Source organism: Urocitellus parryii, chromosome 10 (assembly GCF_045843805.1).
Source record: "Urocitellus parryii isolate mUroPar1 chromosome 10, mUroPar1.hap1, whole genome shotgun sequence".
NCBI classification, from domain to species: Eukaryota; Metazoa; Chordata; class Mammalia; order Rodentia; family Sciuridae; genus Urocitellus; species Urocitellus parryii.
The window spans coordinates 89,336,279-89,354,943 of record NC_135540.1 but is presented as its reverse complement, the minus strand read 5'-3'; the positions used below and the strand labels follow the sequence as shown (position 1 = coordinate 89,354,943).

Genomic DNA, 18,665 nt, shown 5'->3' with positions numbered 1-18,665 from the left:
ATTATTACAAGAAGAGTTTTACTCTCAAAAACCTCTTGAAAGGTTCTTAAGGACATAGGATAACTAGTCTTTGGGGTTTGTCTGGGACTATCCTGGTTTGAGCACTGAAAGTCCCATGTTCTGGGAAAACCTTCAGTCCAGGGTAAACTATGATGTCTGGATTACATTTGAAGATCACAGTGTTAAAACAAAATCAAAAAATAAATTTGCTTAAGTTCACAATATCCATTAATGACCACTATGCCTTCAAAATCACAAGATGACCTAACTCCATTAATGACCACTATGCCTTCAGAATCACACGGTGACCTAACTCCTGGCTCACACCATCCACTGCCAATGTTTGCACAGTGCTTGACAGTAGCATACTCATTTGACATCAATGGAATCTTCTCAGTAGCATATGCCTAAGCGTACCCAAAGTAAAGTCTTGATGTTATATTAGGTAAAGTCAAAATTAAGCTATATTTAATTTTTTGTGGTTTGAGGACCTTGGAACTGAACCATTGTAACTTAATAAGTGGTTATTAAAATGTATTTATTTTTGAAAGAAAAGTAATACATACCATTTCATTAAGTATTTTTTTCACAACATACAATCCAAAGTCCTACTCTTACAGTAACTTATTACCTTGAGCAACAACAACAAAAAAGTCTTTAGTTTCCTGAAGATTCATTTTTTTTATAAAAGATCCCTGAATAAAGTATATTAACTCTACTTTATGACATTCAAGTGCCAAACCACATGTTTTTTCTCCACCACCTTTAGTTCTTTTTAAATGAAATTGCGTATGAGTAAGTCATTAGTCAAATAATACAGTCATCTGTTTCCATATTTTTTTTCCTTTTTTTAGATGAAGCATTTTTTAAACTGAATATGTGTATATACAGGTATATATACATAACATATGTGTGTATGTATAAATACATATATACAAATATACACACATATGTAAATATCTTACACTTTTTAAACATGAGTGACAAAAATATTATTTAGATTAAAATGTTATAAGAATCACCACCATAACAGTGGTTTTCCTTCGTGTGACATATTTAACATTATTGAATTGGCAATGGACATTCATTTCAGGCTCAAGACATTTTTCTTGCCATCTTTCTCACAAAATTAAATGTGTACCTACAGTTGCTATGTTACTGGTATAACCCTTACCTTGGCATAGAAATATTGTTTAAATAAATCACTTTCTGCAAAGGTGTTTGCCGAAACTTTAAAATATATTTCCAAAAGCAATAATTCCTTAAAAGAAAAAAAAAACATGGCTTCCATGTCCAATTTTTCTTTTTTGGTTATTTTTTCTACACTTCACTCATCTACAAGTTCACTAAGAAATATATTTACTATTTTATAAAAAGAAATATGTCTAATATTAGTGCAAAGCTTCAGAAAATATATACAAAATATTAGCTAATAGCTTTTCCACTTCAAATATAAAAAAGCAAAATATTTTACATTGAAATAGCACTAATATTGCAAACTTCAAAATCTTGATAAAGATTACTTGTTATTGCCCAAAAGAATAATTATATGACAATAATAAGATGATAATAATGCAAAAAGTATCAAAACCAGCAAGTGAAAGAACTTAATGGTATTTTTAAAACATTTAAAAGATCTAAATCTCATTTTTTAATTAATTTATTTACTTTATTTATTCTAATTTGTTATACATGATGGCAGAATGCAATTCATTTCATATTACACATATAGAACACAATATTTCAAGACACTGATTGTACACAAAGTATTTTCACACCATTTCATATTTTTATACATGTACTTAGGGAAATGATGTTTAACTCATTTCACCATCATTCCTTCCCCTTTTCCCCCTCCTTTCCCTCCCTCCACCCCCCCACCCCCCCTTTGCCCTATCTAAAGTTTCTCCATTCCTCCTATGCTCCCCCTGCCCAATCACCATTATGAGTCAGCATCCTCATATGAAAGAAAACATTTGGCCTTTGGTTTTTCTAGGATTGGCTTGCTTCACTTAGCATTATATTCTCCAACTTTAACCATTTACCTGCAAATGCCATGATTTTATTCTCTTTTAATACTGAGTAATGTTCCATTTGTATATATACCAAATTTCCCTATCCATTCATCTACTGAAGGGCAGGCATCTAGGTTGGTTCCATAATTTAGCAATTGTGAACTGTACTGCTATAAACATTGATATGGCTGTGTCCCTGCAGTATGATGGTTTTAAATGCTTTGGGTATAAACCAAGGAGTGGGATAGCTGGGTCAAATGGTGGTTCCATTCCAAATTTTCCAAGGAATCTCCATACCGCTTTCCATATTGGCTGCACCAATTTGCAGTCCCACCAGCAATGTATGAGTGTGCCTTTTCCTGCACATCCTCACCAACACTTATTGTTGTTTGTATTCTTGATAGTTGCCATTCTGACTGGAGTGAGATGATATCTTAGAGTAGATTTGGTTTGCATTTCTCTAATGGCTAGAAAAGTTGAACATTTTTTCATATGTTTGTTGATTGATTATATATCCTCTTCCAAGAAGTGTCTGTTCAGTTCCTTGGCCATTTATTGATTGGGTTATTTGTATTTTTTGGTGTTAAGGTTTTTGACTGCTTTATATATCCTAGATTATAATCATGCATCAAAATCTGTTATAATATTCATATCTAAAGGATATTTTGTTGTAGGTTAACTGCCATATAGCAGAAATACTACAGCCAGCTACCAATGTGCCTGCCACTAGTTTCTCCAAACTTTAGCCTGCTCTCCACAAGCCAAATTCTTGAAAGGGAAAAAAAAAAATCCTTCCCTCATTTAAAAATATCAGTGCATACTTGTTTTCTAAAAGCACAATCTGAATATTTTAGCTTAGCATATGATGTGCACACAGTCCCAAACTACTTTATACCTTGCCAACTCATTTCTGCAATAGGTGTAGGCTTGCAGCACCTCTCTGGCCAGAGCAGATGCTCAGTTATACCTTTTGCATCAGCCACAGCAGATGAGAACTTTTAAACAAGATGAACAAATCCAAAAATGTAAAAATGTTCATTGTGTGAATTTTGTCCTTCAACAATTAAAATAATTATAGTATGTTCCATGAAGGAGGAAATATATCTATTCAATTTAGATTTCCATGTTTTTAACTAGAAGAATTCTGAGAAACTACTCCTCATTTTTTTTTAAACTTGAGTAAAGCTAACACACAATAAAATGATGCACAAATCTTAGGTGTTCAGTACAATGAGTTTTCAGAATTGCAAATACTTACATAGCCAACACTAAAAACAACACATCAGACATATCTGTTTCAAAAAAAAAAAAAGATATTTTGTGCTCCTTTCTAGTGAATTTCTCTCTCCCTCCCTCAGGCAACCACTTTTGTGATTTCCAACATGGTAGAATGTTTTGTTTATTCTCAGGCTTCGTATGAGTCGCATCAGAGCACATGTAGACTTTTTAATCTGTCATCTTTGACTCAGCATGTTTGCAACACCCACCCATGACATTACATGGATCAGCAATTTATTCCTTCCATTGCGGAACAGTATTCCACTTGTATGAATATAATATCTTTCATGTTTTTATCAACACTTTGTGTGTCATCTTTCATGAAGTGTCAGTTCAATTCTTTTGTTTATTTTAAAATATTAGATTTTTCATCTTTTCATTGATGATTTATAAAAATTTCTTTAAGTATTCAGGATAAAAGTCATTTTTTCAAGATACAGATAGATTATATAGAGAAAACGTTTTCCAGGCTGGGTTGTATCTCAGTGGTAGAGCACTTTCCTCTTGTGTATGAGGCAATGAGTTCAATTCTCAGCACCACATATAAATAAATGAATAAAATAAAGGTCCATCGACAACTAAAAAAACATTAAAAAAAGAAAATATTTTCCCCCATTTACAGGGGTTTCAGTTTGTTTGTTTTTGTTTTCTTGTGGTGCTGGGAATTGAACCCAGCACCTTGTGCATGCAATGCAAGCACTTTACTAACTGAGCTATATCCCCAGCCCTTGCAGTTTATTACTTTATGGTGATCTGTGATGAACAGAATTTTTAATCTTGATGAAGTTCAATTTATTAATGGTTTTCAAGTTAGTACTTCTGGGGTTCTGATCAAGAAATCTTCACCTACTACAAAGATTCATTCATGTGCCACCATTACTCTGTAGGTTATAACTCCTGTTATAATGATTCTCTCATCAGAGGCTGCATCTTTTTCATGGGGAAATGGCTAAACAGAGCTAGTCTTGGTTTATTCATTAGTTAACTCAATGCTCTAGCAACCATCTTAAATATTCTCAGCACTTGATCACACACAATCATCTTCTGTGTTCCCCAACCACATTAAAATGAAATGTAATCTTAACAAGAAGTTCCCAGTAGGGGGCTGCATGAAAGGTTATCATAGTTGGTGCTTCTTGTGTCCTACCAAGAAGCTTTGTCTACTTCAGAATCACTCCATGTGCTAACATATTTCTGCATTCTCTCCAAAATTATACAATGGAGAAATAGTACTACTTAGCTCAGTTAATATGAGTGTTAAGTAACTATCCATTATGGCAGCTGGAACATGGGAATTAATTTTCATCATTTAGTTCCCTACAAATACCTTCCCACAATATCAGTCCTCACAACCCCATCAAAAGACAGGCACATATAAAACTCCAGTACCAAAGCAAAGTCACTTTCTTCTGTGTCCCTCAGCTTCTATTACAGTACTTCACTACCTGCAATAATTATGTATTCATTCATTCAACAAATATCCCTTGAGTGCCTATTGCATGTCAACACCATGCTAAGGAGTACAATGCTTAGTAAAACCAGTCCTTATTACCATTAAGTTTCCCTTCTAGTGTTAAAATGTTTTAATTTGCACCTAGACAATTATCTGATAAAGAGTCACTGTCTGCATCTTATTCAGCACAACCCCCAACAGTTTGCAGATTCTCATAAATATCTGTTGAATTAATTTTCAAAAAAAAAAAAAGATTGAGTAGTTAAACCTTCTGGTTTGTTCTTCTGTTACTTGAAGCTCAAAGCATGTTAACAGTTCATGTTAGGCAATCAAACATGATCTGTATTAAGATAAATTAATTCAATTTTCACAGATAACATTTCCATTTAGGGAAATCTGAGATTCCAAAGACATGAAAAGCAGTGGATAGGGTGGGGGAGTGTCATATTCCAAATCAAACCAATGCTGTTTCATTTTGTTACTATTAGTAGGGTCAATTATTCCTCAAAGTTCTGGCAACAGAAAAGAATGATACTGAGCATGTGTGTATTCACATGTGATCTATGGGCCACCAGTAGATCATGTGGACTTCAACAGAAGGGGCTGAAGAATGGCAATCCCAGGTCTTGACAGTCTTCTCCCAGGAGACCGTTATATATTCGTGGAATCAGAATAAACAAATAGAATGGTCCTTGCATTTGTCACCATATCCTGCAGGAAACCTAACTCCAGTTCAATCATGAGCTACAATGGCAGCAGGCAAGAGGAGGCAAGCTGGGTGTATCCCAGCAGAAATGGAGCCAGGGCCAAAGCCCCTGCTAAGGGGAAAACACAGAAATCCACAGACAGTTCCTTCTCCTGTTCCTAGAAAAACAAATACAGAAGCTCCCTGCTACCCTCACCAAAATCTAAATGGGGAAGTCAAAGAGGTACAAAGCTCACTGTGTATGAGGCACGATAAAAATCTACTCCTCTCATGCCTTTCCAAAATCATAAAAAATAAGCTGGTAACTGTCATCATGGTCTTCTCCAGGACATATAAGAATAACTAATGTTTGATATATGATATGTCAAGAGCTTTGTAAGGTTTTGAACAACCAATAAAAAAAAGAATAAACATTAAACACCTCAAGGTATTTTTTTCCAATTTAAATCTAAACCCAGGTTTATAATTAACATCTGTGTTAAAAGTAATATATTTACATGTGAATTTCTCTAATTTTTGAAAGTTTGAATATGTGCTGGAGTTTTCTTTCTTTCTTTCTTTCTTTCTTCTTTGGGAGGAGGGCTATAAATACATTTTAAGGAATTAAGTGGTTAGTTATCAAAGTTTCACACATGGAAACATCATCCCTAAGTGCTGAATATAATCAAAAGGAAATGGCATAAGCATAAGTGATATATTTGACATTGTATATTTTAATACAAACTGGAAGAAGCTAAGGGATGAATTTAGATCACAATACTAGGTAATTCTTAATAACCAAAATGTGGAAACAAGCCAAATTTCCCTCCTTGGAAGAATGAATGAATAAAATAGTGTGCAGACATACATCAGAATAAAAAGGAATGAAAAACTGCTTCACACAACACAGATGAACTTTGAAAGCATGCTACGTGAAAAGGTTCAGTCACAGAAGACCACATACTGTATGATTCCATTCATGTAAAATGTCTAGAAAAGGCAAATCCACAGAGACAGAAAAAAAAATTAGTGGTTTCTTAGAACTCAGGAAGAGAGAAACAAGGGAAGAAAATGGAAAGTGACTGTTAATGGGCACAGGGTTTCTTTCAGATATAATAAAAATAGTCCAAAATTGATTTTGGTGATGGTTGCACACTCTAAATACTAGAAGTCTTTGAATTTTAAATAGATGAATCATATGGTATGTGAATTATCTCTCATGAATTATTAAAAACAGATACTACTTTGAGCAGCAAATAACATCAACTTTGTGTATAGAAAGAGAACATGCATGAAATAACAACTTGTCCACGTCTATAAAGTATAAACATGGGAGATTAAAGAGGGAGGCAAAACTGGGAGAGATAACTCTTTGAGTTTAATGCCACAAACTGAACATACTTTGTCTCATCCAACCAGCCCAGCCAATAATATGTTCTAACAATCCGTGGCAAAGTTTCTCAACCTGTTTGAGAATCCCACTTAAATACACTGTCCTCAATGACAAATACTTATGGGGAAAAGAGTTCTTAATGCACTCATTTGAAATGCACAAAGGGAAAACAGCCAATGAAAATAAAATGTTACTTGTATCAGCAAGATGGAGTTTTAAAAAACAAATCAGCTCAACAAATTTCTATGTACATGGGATTAGGGAGCTTCACATAAAAAAAAAAATACATGCCCAAGCCAGCCCAATACAGTGTTAAGGCCACTGCAAAAAAAAAAAAAAAAATGCTGCTGAGCATTGCTGCCTTAACCCAGAATAAAATTTTAGAAGACAAATTGATTTTTGTACCAGTCATGGTATGTGCTTTTGCTTATGTTTATGAATCATTTTAAAAGATTTTTAGTTCAATATTATAACTCCATAGAGAAGATATTAGGAATATTGCTAAGGCTATCACTGACAAGCAGAAGTTACATGTGAATTAAAATAATAAAAGGACTGAGTATCCCTGAGCATACTTGGAGCTTCAAGTAACAGAAGAGCAAATTAAAAGAAATAGAAAGGATTAATCATGTCACATACAAACAAGTTATGTAGAAGGAAAGCCCCCTGGTTGATACAGCTATTCAACCTGACCTCCAGGACTCCAGGACTGCACCTTGCATCCCTGTACTCAAGTGATGTCGCTTCTAATGCTTCCACATTAATGATAGCAGTTCTAGGTATCAACTATGAACACAGTTCCAGATCCAAAAGAAAAAAGAAAATAAGGCATTATATCTTTTTATTTGAGAATAAAAGCCTTTGTAAATGTCCTCTGGCCAACTTTTTCACATGTCTCACTGCCAGGATTGCAATCACATGGACATGCTTAAATCAATCCCTGGCCAAGAGAATGGAACCATCATGAGCAGTTCACACTACTCATGATGTGCTGTAGAGGTGGGCAAGAGAGGTTTTCTCCCAATGTTAGAGGATAGAACATAAGCAAAACCAGAATGAAAGGTAAGAATCCCTGATCAAAAGAAGGATGGTCAGACTGCTGTGTGGTCCAGACATCACAAACAGGAAAAAGAAAATGTATAAACTACACAGGAGAAGGCTATGACGAAGCCTTTGGAGATGTGAAAGTCTTCAAATATCACATGAAAGAGAAGATCTATCTGATTAATTTAACGTGAAAAACACAAATAGTATATTCAGAACAAGCTCACACACAGCAATCATTAGACTTCTCAGGTAAAGCCTGAATCATAATCTACAGAGGAGAATACATTCTTTGAATAGAAGGCTGAACTAACTAACCAAAGATTTCTTGTATCCTTCTCCAGTTTGGCTGAACTGCACATGCAGGAAACTGGCCCATAACCTCCTCCCTTATCCTCCTCAAGGAATTTGCCAAACCAAATTTAAAACTAAAAATGATGTTTTAAAATGGCAAGAAAAGAAATAATAATTTTTCACAGTTGAAAAACACAATAAAATATTAACAAAATTCAGAGCAATCTAAAGTAATTCTAAACATTGCTGTAAACTTCTTTCCACTTCTCTCATAGTCTTCAATCCCAGATATATGTCTATTTGCATACAACAGTTCCTATAATTGCTCTAAGTAGAACAGATTGCAGATCACCCAGGGGTTCTAGACTAAGCCAGAATTTACTAAATTTAAAAAAAAAAACAGTATCTGAGAATTCTGTATGGCTTTCTTTGCTGTTATTCTATCTGCCAGCATAAACAAGCAAAAGCAACAATTAAAGAAGCTGCCATCAATGCCACAAGAGAAGCCCATTATGTCCAATCACATCCCACTTCTCTTCCAAGTCCTACCTTGCAACTGCCATGCTGATCTATTTTCATGCAGCTTCTATTGATGATTATTTAGACAAATAACAGGATCTCAACCCAAATGTATGTGATTTTCTGTAAAGAACTTCACTCAACTGAAAGCACAGTCATTAAGTTTATATTCAATTAAAGAAATATTCAATTAAAGAAAATTTCGAGTTAGGATATTCTCTCTAACGTCACCTGTGAAAACAAACTTAACAAAATGTAAATGTAAAAACTCTCAGGCTTTTCTTGTGCTCTGCAACATGAGACTAAAGGAACCTAAAGTTAATTGAGAACAGTCTATAATGGTCCCAACACTCCTCATCTTAATCATCTATATCTTCGTTTTGCAGCAGATTATTAAACATGGCTCTAAAGTCAAAACTGGTGATCCAAATGCAGCAAGTGTCAGAAAAACGTCTGTATTTCCCTTTGTTTCTGAACGGAAACATGAGAGAACCCATGTTGTTCACATCTAAAAACATAACCACTTTTTTTCTGCTGGCCTGGAGTCTACACCATGTTATCATATCATATTGCTACTTACACAGAAATTTTCACAAAAGATCCCAGGGCTATGTTTTTTATACTACATAATGGTTTACTGTATATCCAATGGGGACTTCTCTGCTTTTTTCCTTTTTTAAAAAAATCTCACCTACCTGTCCTACATGCACCTGACAGGAGCCCCTGCCCTTGTTCATAGAGGCTGTGTTCCAAGGCCCCCAGTGAACATCTGAAACCAAAGATAAAACTAATACATACATATACATACATTATATATATACACACACACACACATAGAGAGAGAGAGAATATGTTTGTCCTATACATACGTATCTACTATAAAGTTTAATTTATAAATTAGGCACAAAAAGACATTAACAATAGTAGCTAATAATAAAATAGAACAATTTCAGCAATATACTGTAGCAAGTTATTTTAAACTTACTATCTTCTTACTTCTGGAATTTTTTCATTTAATATTTTACCACATTTGACCCCTGGTAACTAAAAACAAGGAAAAGTAAAACATGAAAAAGGGAGGCTACTCTGACCTTCCAGAGGAAGCTAAAGAAATAAGGTGTAGGGCCCTAGGCTGGAACAGGCCACTTCTAAGGCTGAGAGAGGGCACCACCAATGTTTCCATGCCATGATGTATTTTAAATTTGCAAAGGCATTTTAATATTGCTTGCTTTAGACTGCTGCCCTTTTCACTTTGACTTCCCTTCTGTTATATTTGTTCTTATGTTGGGAGTGTGAACATTTTGGGGACCTATATTAACATAAATTGAGTTGGGAGTATATTCACTTTGGGTTAAGTGTAATACATTTCTGTAATTCACAGCAACTTTCTTATATAGTTGAATATTGCTAGCAGTCCCAGTGTAGAAAGGCCTTTCAAGTTCATTACACAGAAACATCAGTAACAAATAATATGCATGAAAATTTGAAATGTCCTGAAATTATTAAGCTCATACATGAAAGAAATATGATAGAACTTTCTACAAATTGGCAACTATCCTAAAAACTTATATAGCATTATTTATAGACTATACTACTAAAATAAACTTTTATAAATGTATAAAGAATAAAAACATAATTTCAACTATCCATGATAAATACTAAATTATCTAATATCTCAGGAGAAGATATTACAGAATTACTAAAACATGAAGAAGCAATAGAAGAGAGTAAGCATCCTCTCCTCCATAACAGGAGAAGGAAAAAAGTGTTCTAGAAGTACATAAGATATTTAATCAATAAAATTCTCATTATCTGAATTTTATAATATTTATGGGGATTCTTTTTTGGTTTTTGAACTTTGTAATTTTTTATGGTTTCTTATTATCAACATTTACATTAATACCTTAGTATTGACAATTCTGCATTATTTTTTCTTTAAAAGAACACTTCCCCAAACCGATTAAGCTTCAAACCACACAAAGCCTGGAGCCACTTTGTCTCAGTCTTGACATGCTCTCCCTTTACGTCCTGGAAAATCAGACTCTTATTCTCCTTCCACTTCACACTGACAACTCCTTCTCTGTCTCACATTCCAGATCATTCTCTGTACTTAAATCTAAAAGTAGGGGTGTATAAAGTTATAAAGATTCTGTTCTCAGCTTCATCGACTTTTCTGATAATTTACTTCCTTTTGATGATTTCACCCAACCCCATGGCTTTAAAGAGCATCTGTGGACTGCCTTTGTCACCCAAATCTACAACTCCTATTCTAACCTCTCCATGAGATTCCATACTGGGTTCTACAACTGCCTTCCTGAAATCTCCACAGAAATGTCATGAGGGCATCTCAAATTTTCCATGGCCCAAACAGAACTCTTTGAGTTTGCGGGTGAACCCCACTGTTCCCTCGTGGTCCCCATCTCAGGAAATTGCCCTTCTCTGCTACTCGTCACATCTAAAATCTAAGACCTATCACAATTTCCTCTCTTTCACTTACTTTATGTATTGCATTCATCAACAAGTCCTCCCAATCTATCTCCAAACATATTTCAAATCCATCACTTGTTCTCATCTCCCTCATCACTACCATAGACCCAGACACCATGACATTACATCTGGAAATAAGAGCCTCTGCCTTAGATTCTTGTCCTCCCCCTTCCATTCTCTAAACAGCAAGCTGATCTTTTAAAAAGCAAATCATACCATAATCGCCCTTCTGCTTAAAATCCTCCATTGGCAAAAGCAATTAAATGGTTATACTCTACTCACAAAGCCATACCAGATCTGGCCTCTTCCCATCTCCTTGCTTTCTAACAGCATCCCTTGCTCACTGAACCCAGTGGTTGGTTCCCTCAGAAATGTTTTGCTCACTGATCCTTCTGATTCTCCCCATGTCTGACATTTTTCTTTTTTCTCTCATCGGATGTATCATCCCTTCCTTACCACTTATCTTAAAAATGCCTTAGTCACTTTATGTCACATTCATTACCCTATTTTGCTATCTGCATTACAGTTAGATCTCTGTCAATTCTATGATTTTTCTTCTGTGCTTATGGGTTTTCTCTCAGCCACTCCCTCATCTGTCATCTTTGCTGGGGTGTCCCACCATTTAGAACAGTGCTCAACTTACCCTCTAGGTCCTTAGTACTTTTTTTTTCCTGAAAAATGACACCAATAATCCTGGTGTCTATAGTCAAGGCCTGTCTCAAAGGTTATGGTACTCTGGTTTGAAAGGGGTGGGCAAGGCTTATACCATACCCTTCTTCACATGACTGCTGCTTGGAACCACATATTTGCCTTTCATGTAGGCAGTGAACAATACAATCATCTTTACTGGCCATAAACATGCTCCAGCAGCCACGTGACAAGGTCCTGGCACTGCAGAAGAGCATGAAGGGCACTCTTGTTCTGGAACAGACATTGCCTTTTGTTTCTCAGGTAAGTCTGGCTCACTATGGCTATGTAAAAGGCATCAAAATGACAGAAACCTGTGTTTAATTCACTATATGACTATTCCCAATTTTTTGTTCTTTGGCCTTTCACGATCTAGTATTTTACCAAGCCTGTGTAAAGGTAGCAATTGCTTTGTCTCAGACAATTTTTTCTCAAGTTTTCACTCGCGCCAATACCACAAATGTACATAAGGCCCACCATGATTATATCATTTAAGGAAGTCGATGGTAAACTACAATCTGTGGCAAATGTTCTGTTACTGCAAATGTGTAGGTTCCATGGAGCTTCACTCAACCCATATTGCAAGTTTATTCCAACTGGGTGGCCTGTGCCATCCTGCAGGTCTCTCTCACTTCCTTTGCTAGAAAGGCCTCAAGAGAGTTTCAGCAAGAGAAGCCAGATGCACAAAAACAGCATGCACATGCTTCTACCTTCAACACCATCCAGAAAAGGAAGAAATGGGAGGAAGAAGGTGGGAAGGGAGCGGAAGAAAGATGGATGCAAGAGGAAGAAGGGAAACAAAGAAGCAAAAGAAGAGGCTAAGTAGAAAGTAGTGAAAAAAGAAGGAAAAAGAAAAACAGAAAGAAAGAGGAATAGGCATCAGATAAAATGGTCCAAAAGAAAATCCCTAGAACCACAGCACAACACACCCTATCTTCCCTGTAGAGACAGACTGTAGACAGTGAAGGAAAAGCAAATCCTTTCATGAAATCATCTATAGACCTTCATGAGTCAAGGCCTAAGGCAGCCAGAGAAGTCAGCCAGGTGTCTAAAACTGGAGAATAGCAAGACCGAACCAATCCTGGCTGGAATCACAATTCTTGAAGGTCAAGTAACACCAAGCACAAAGTGACTGCTTGGCTATAGTAGATCTGAGCTACTCACAACAGATGTTGGGGGAAAAAAATGATAATGGGAAAAGAATGACAGATTTCTCAATAATGTCTGAGGTCATTTCTTACTAGCAGAGTCCAAAATGGTAGCAAACTATGAGCATAACAGATTGGCAATCAAAAGAAAATATGTGAAGCCTAAATTTTAAAAGATAGGCATGGAAACACTCATGGAAAAGTGAGCCCCGGTCTAACGCCAATGTATTTAGAAATTATGTTTCATGGCATAAATTGAGCATTTTTCAGACGCAGAAATTTGCAATTACAGACAGAAAAACAATGGTACTAGGATGAAAAGACATTTGTAATGCTAATGGATAAAAACTTATCAAAATTTCAAAGTAATGAAACCAAAGCCAAACCCCAACATGTTTCCAACTAGAGTTTTCATAAGTAAGTTATGCATATTGAAAGAAATATAAACTACCCATGTGTTCATATGTAAATGTGTCATTCTTGGACGTTTTAAACAATTAGACAATATCTTTAGTCTTTTTTTTTCAATGCAGGACATCACATTTATAAAAACAGAAATATTACAAATATTTTTGATTAAAATTTTAAAATGCATAAGCTAGCTATAAACTTTTAAAAATCTGTCATCTATCACAATTTACACCTTAATATAAGTATATTTATATTTTATTAATATTATAATTAATATATTGTAACATAATTGTATTATAACCATAGCCATAGTACACATACAAGTTAAAGAATATTCTTAAGGTATTATTACTTTCTTAAAGCTGATGTTTCTTTTTCTTTCTCATAAACAAAATTGTTTCAATTATCTCAAGAAAGCACAAGCTAGAAGTAGGTGACATATAATTCAAATTGCTTCTAAATCTATCTATTTGCTGGTTAGTATAGAAATCCACAACTGCCACAATAACAGCCTCAATCTCTCAACTAAGTTTCTTAATAAATCAAATTCAGTACTGATCTTAGTCACTAAGTTTCCCCTAATACATATGCAGACTTGAGCCAAGTTGTGTATCTGAGTTGATAGGGTTTCTGCAGCATAGTTGTTCTTAGCCATATAGTTCTACAAAATAGAAAAGGTTCCCTTGCCTTGCTTGGTACCCTCCTACCAGCTCTTTGAAAGAGTCTCTCCTACAACTTAAACCACTCTAGTTTCCAACTACTTGTTCATGTTGAATTAATTGCCCACTATCATTCTACAAAGTGTTATGATTTAGATGTGGTGTCCCCCAAAGGCTCAGGTGTGAGACAATGCAAGGAGGTTTGGAGGAGAAATGATTGGGTTATAGCCTTAACCCACCAGTTAATTAATACCTGATGGGATTAACTGAGTGGTGACTGGAGGCAGATGGGGTGTGGCTGGAAGAAGTGGTTCACTGAGGGTGTGGCTATGGGGTATACATTTTGAATCTGGAGGGTGGAGTCTCTCTGTTTTCTGATTGTTACATGAGCTGCTCCCTTCACTGCACTCTTCTGCCATGATGTTCTGCCTCACCCCAAGCCCTGGGGAATGGAACCAGCTTTCTATGGACTTGGACCTCTGAAAACATGAGCCATGAAATAAACTTTTCCTCTTCTAAAATTGTTCTGGTCAGATCTTTTAGTCACAGTAGTGAAAAAGCTGACTAAAACACCAGGTTTTTAATGATACCTGAAAAGGGTACAATCAGAGTCTTATTCCAAAAAACTCTAAACAAGAAGACTGTTCATACTTTGTCTCTACTTAGAGATTTATTGTTATGTTTGTAGGTCAAAAGAACTGAAGAGTACCACTATAAAAGAAACTTGATTGGTTAACCAACTGCACCTCCAAACATATTTAGCCAAAAAAAACTTATTGCCTTATTTTGTTTTTCTCATCATTTTTTAACATTCTAAGAAACAAACAGAAATTGCTGGCTTATCACCTCTCTGGAAGGCTCCTGCACTTATTAGGAGATTGCTGATGAATCTTTTATGGTAGGTAGCAATTCAGATACTATGGCTGGTGGTGGTAGAAACAGTTGTAGTCAGAGAACTAATCCTAACACATCTAGTGGTGACACAGTCTTTACAGTGCATACACTGTATACACTCACAATATTTATTGAGAATTTACTGTGTAATGTTCAGTTTCAAGCATTTCAAATATATTAACATATTTAGGCCATGCAACAATCCAGAAGGTAGGCAAAATTTATTATATCTATTAAATAGATAAGGAAACTGAGGCACAAAATAGTTAAATTGTTTACAATAGGTAACAGCCAGTGTGTAATGGTGCTAGGATTCAAATCCAAGCAATATGGTATCCTGCTTGCTAACGTCTCTAGTAAAAATTCAGAGTCAGGTAAACTTGGTTGGATAATTACCCTTTGAAAATTAACAAAGTTACACCAAATTACTATGTGTCATGGTCCCAGCCTAGATAATGCCGTCCTCCAAACTGACACTTACTGATCTTCTCTCCCTTATCATTAACTAATTTGTAAGAAAAAAAAAGTGTCTTATAAAAAGGATAAGAGAGTAGATCTAAGCAGAGAAAACTCATTATAGACAGTTAAGTCATGATAGAAAAGTCTAAGTGCCAACCGGACGAGCATCAAGACAGGAAGGCCCCTCAGCCCTCTCCTAGGAGAGCAGGGATAGTTAAATTTTATTTCAAACTCCAATGCTCTGTTCCTTTTATTTTGCTGCACTAATTTTTAATAAAATATTAGATTTTTTATTTGTTATTTTTAGATATACATGACAGTACGGTGTATTTGGACATATTGTACATAATGTGGATTCCATTTTTGTGGTACATGTATGGAGTTACACTAGTCACATATTCATATATGAGCATAGGAAAGTTATGAAGTATTAGATTTTTATTATCAAATCATACACTACAAAACTTTTTTCTAATAATTACCTTTGACTTAAACATTTTTTGGTTTTATAAAAAATTATAAAATGATTTGTTTGGTGAAAGAGCTAGAATAAATTAATAAAATCCAAGAGTATGGAGAGTTTTAATGAGAAAATGTATAGTATTGATTAATATGAGTAAAATATAAATCCATGTTTGGATGTGGGCCAACCCACCCCAAGTGTAAATTGCTAAAAAGTGGTTCATGGTGGATTGGAACACAAGCTTTAAAGTCTGATAGACCTGAATAGAAATTCCAACAAGTTCATTTTTCCTATTTATAAAATTGAAATCAGCAATTACTCCAAAAAGCTGCAGTAAGCATTCAATGGCACATGCGTACCACATGCTGAACACATGGCACTTGACATTTACTAGCTACCATTACCTCTCCTGTCCTTGTCACAGTCAGTAGGCTTTGTCCTAGATAATATCATGTTACATCAAAAGTTAACCTCAATAAAATATAATAGATTGAAAAAAGGGCAAAGAGACAGGTATTACCAGCCCTGGGAGAATCAAAGCCAGAAACAGTTAACAGTTCCCAGCATGGAAGTGAATGAGTTCTAGAGGAAAAACGGGTTTTGGAATTGTATGGAGTCAGATCCAGGCTGTGGAAAAGTCTTTCAATCTCCAGATGATTTTCAGCCGGTTTTCAGCAATGCTTATTCAAAATGGAAATGCTCTCCAGACAAGGAAATATCTGATAATTCAACAATATATCATTATGAAACCCTTAATAATTTTTTCCTTTTATTGAGAAAATGTACAAGATTGAATTTATCAGAATTTCCGTTTGTAAATGTATTAGTCATCTTTCTGTTACTGCAACAAAATACCTGAGATAATAAATTTATAATGAAGAACGGATTCTTTCTGGCTTACAGTTTTGGAGGTTTCAGTTCATGGTTGGTTATTCCCACCCCTTGCCCACTGTGGTGAGGCAGTCCATCATGGAAGGGAGTCATGGAGAAGCAAAGCCATTCATCTCATGGTGGGGAAGCAAAATAGAAGAAGAAGAGGGGATAAGGTCCCAATAACCCCCTCAAGGGCATGCCCTCAATGACTAAAAGTCATCCCACAAGCCCTGCCTCTTAGAGGTTCCACCACTTCACAATAGCACACAGAAACCTGGGGAGGACCCTTACCCAAATCATAGTAATAAACATAAACCAATAAGCAGCACTATGAATAAATAAATGAATATGACCACACTGCCTATGCTTCTCAATATCAGTAAAAAACAATTCTAATCAACTATACTTCAAAAAAGCTGACTTAATTGTCTTTTCTCTCTACAGAATTGTATGGCAAAATCATGGATTCTGAAAGAGGCAATTAAAGTAAGTATAGAAGGAAACAGAAATATGTTATGTGGTTATTTAATAAAAAGATTATAGTTCTTCTGAATTCTGTGTGATGTTAATGATATTCATCAGCTTCACCAAATTTGTTCATTTTATGATTTTCTTCTCATACTAAATATTCATTATCATACCTTATTTTATATCTACAATATTGTTTTCCTTTTTATAAAATGTGATCTACAAAATGATACAAGTTTCTGGCCTGAAAAATCCTGAATCCGGATTATAATACTACCTTCGTGAGCAACATCCATGAGTGAGTTGCTAAAATGTCTCCTATATCTTGTAGCCAAAGGAGAGATACATAGTTAATCATTTTCAAAGCATTTTTATAAGTACTTATAGCTGCTAAAAGTGTTCCATAATGAACTTACCCAGGAACCCACTTCTTCCTCCCAGAGTTCATCTGACCCCTCCACACTCCCATTGGGCCCCTAGGTGAGGAGGGACTATGGAGAAAACCTGCATGTCATGCTGCTTGGGTGGGGGCTCCTCTGGTGTGTGTTGGTGTGTTGTTTAAGTTGTATGTCTGCATTTTCATTTTTTCTGCTTTTAAACAAAGCTCTCCCTATAAAATGTGCCACGCCAACACAGAGAGGAACTACAAAAGGATCAGAAAATAGAGAAAGGCCCTTGAAAAACCACTATAGTGAACGAGTGGCACTGATTTGAAGAGCAAAGTCTGAATTTGCCTCCATGGTTACAAGGAGGCAAGCCACCCGGAATCTAAACAGCAGAGATCTTGGAGGTGTGAGGGTATGAGATTTTTTTTTTCTTCTTCTATGTTTAAAATATTTTTTAACATTTCTAAATGCTTATTCAATATAGTTCTCGAAACACTGGCCAGAGCAATTAGACAGACGAAAGAAATTAAAGGCATAAAAATAGGAAAAGAAGAACTTAAATTATCACTATTTGCGGAAGACATGATTCTATACCTAGAAGACCCAAAAGGGTCTACAAAGAAACTACTAGAACTAATAAATTAATTCAGCAAAATGGCAGGATATAAAATCAACACACTTAAGTCAAAGGCATTTCTGTATATCAGCGACAAAACTTCTGAAACGGAAATGAGGAAAAACACTCCATTCACAATATCCTCAAAAAAAAAAAAAAAATACTTGGGAATCAACCTAACAAAAGAGGTGAAAGATATACAATGAAAACTACAGAACCCTAAAGAGAGAAGTAGAAGAAGATCTTAGAAGATGGAAAAATATACCCTGTTCATGGATAGGCAGAACTAACATCATCAAAATGGAGATATTACCAAAAGTTCTCTATAGGTTTAATGCAATGCCAATCAAAATCCCAACGGCATTTCTTGTAGAAATAGATAAAGCAATCATGAAATTCATATGGAAAAATAAAAGACCCAGAATAGCAAAAG

The 18,665-nt window shown here is 35.3% G+C and overlaps 1 protein-coding gene across 2 annotated transcripts in view; it reads right to left on the bottom strand.

Annotated features, from left to right (window-relative positions):
• Positions 1 to 18,665, bottom strand: part of Adamts3 (ADAM metallopeptidase with thrombospondin type 1 motif 3) — a 231,053-nt gene that overhangs the window by 131,427 nt on the left and 80,961 nt on the right. The gene's annotated exons all lie outside the window — the stretch shown is intronic.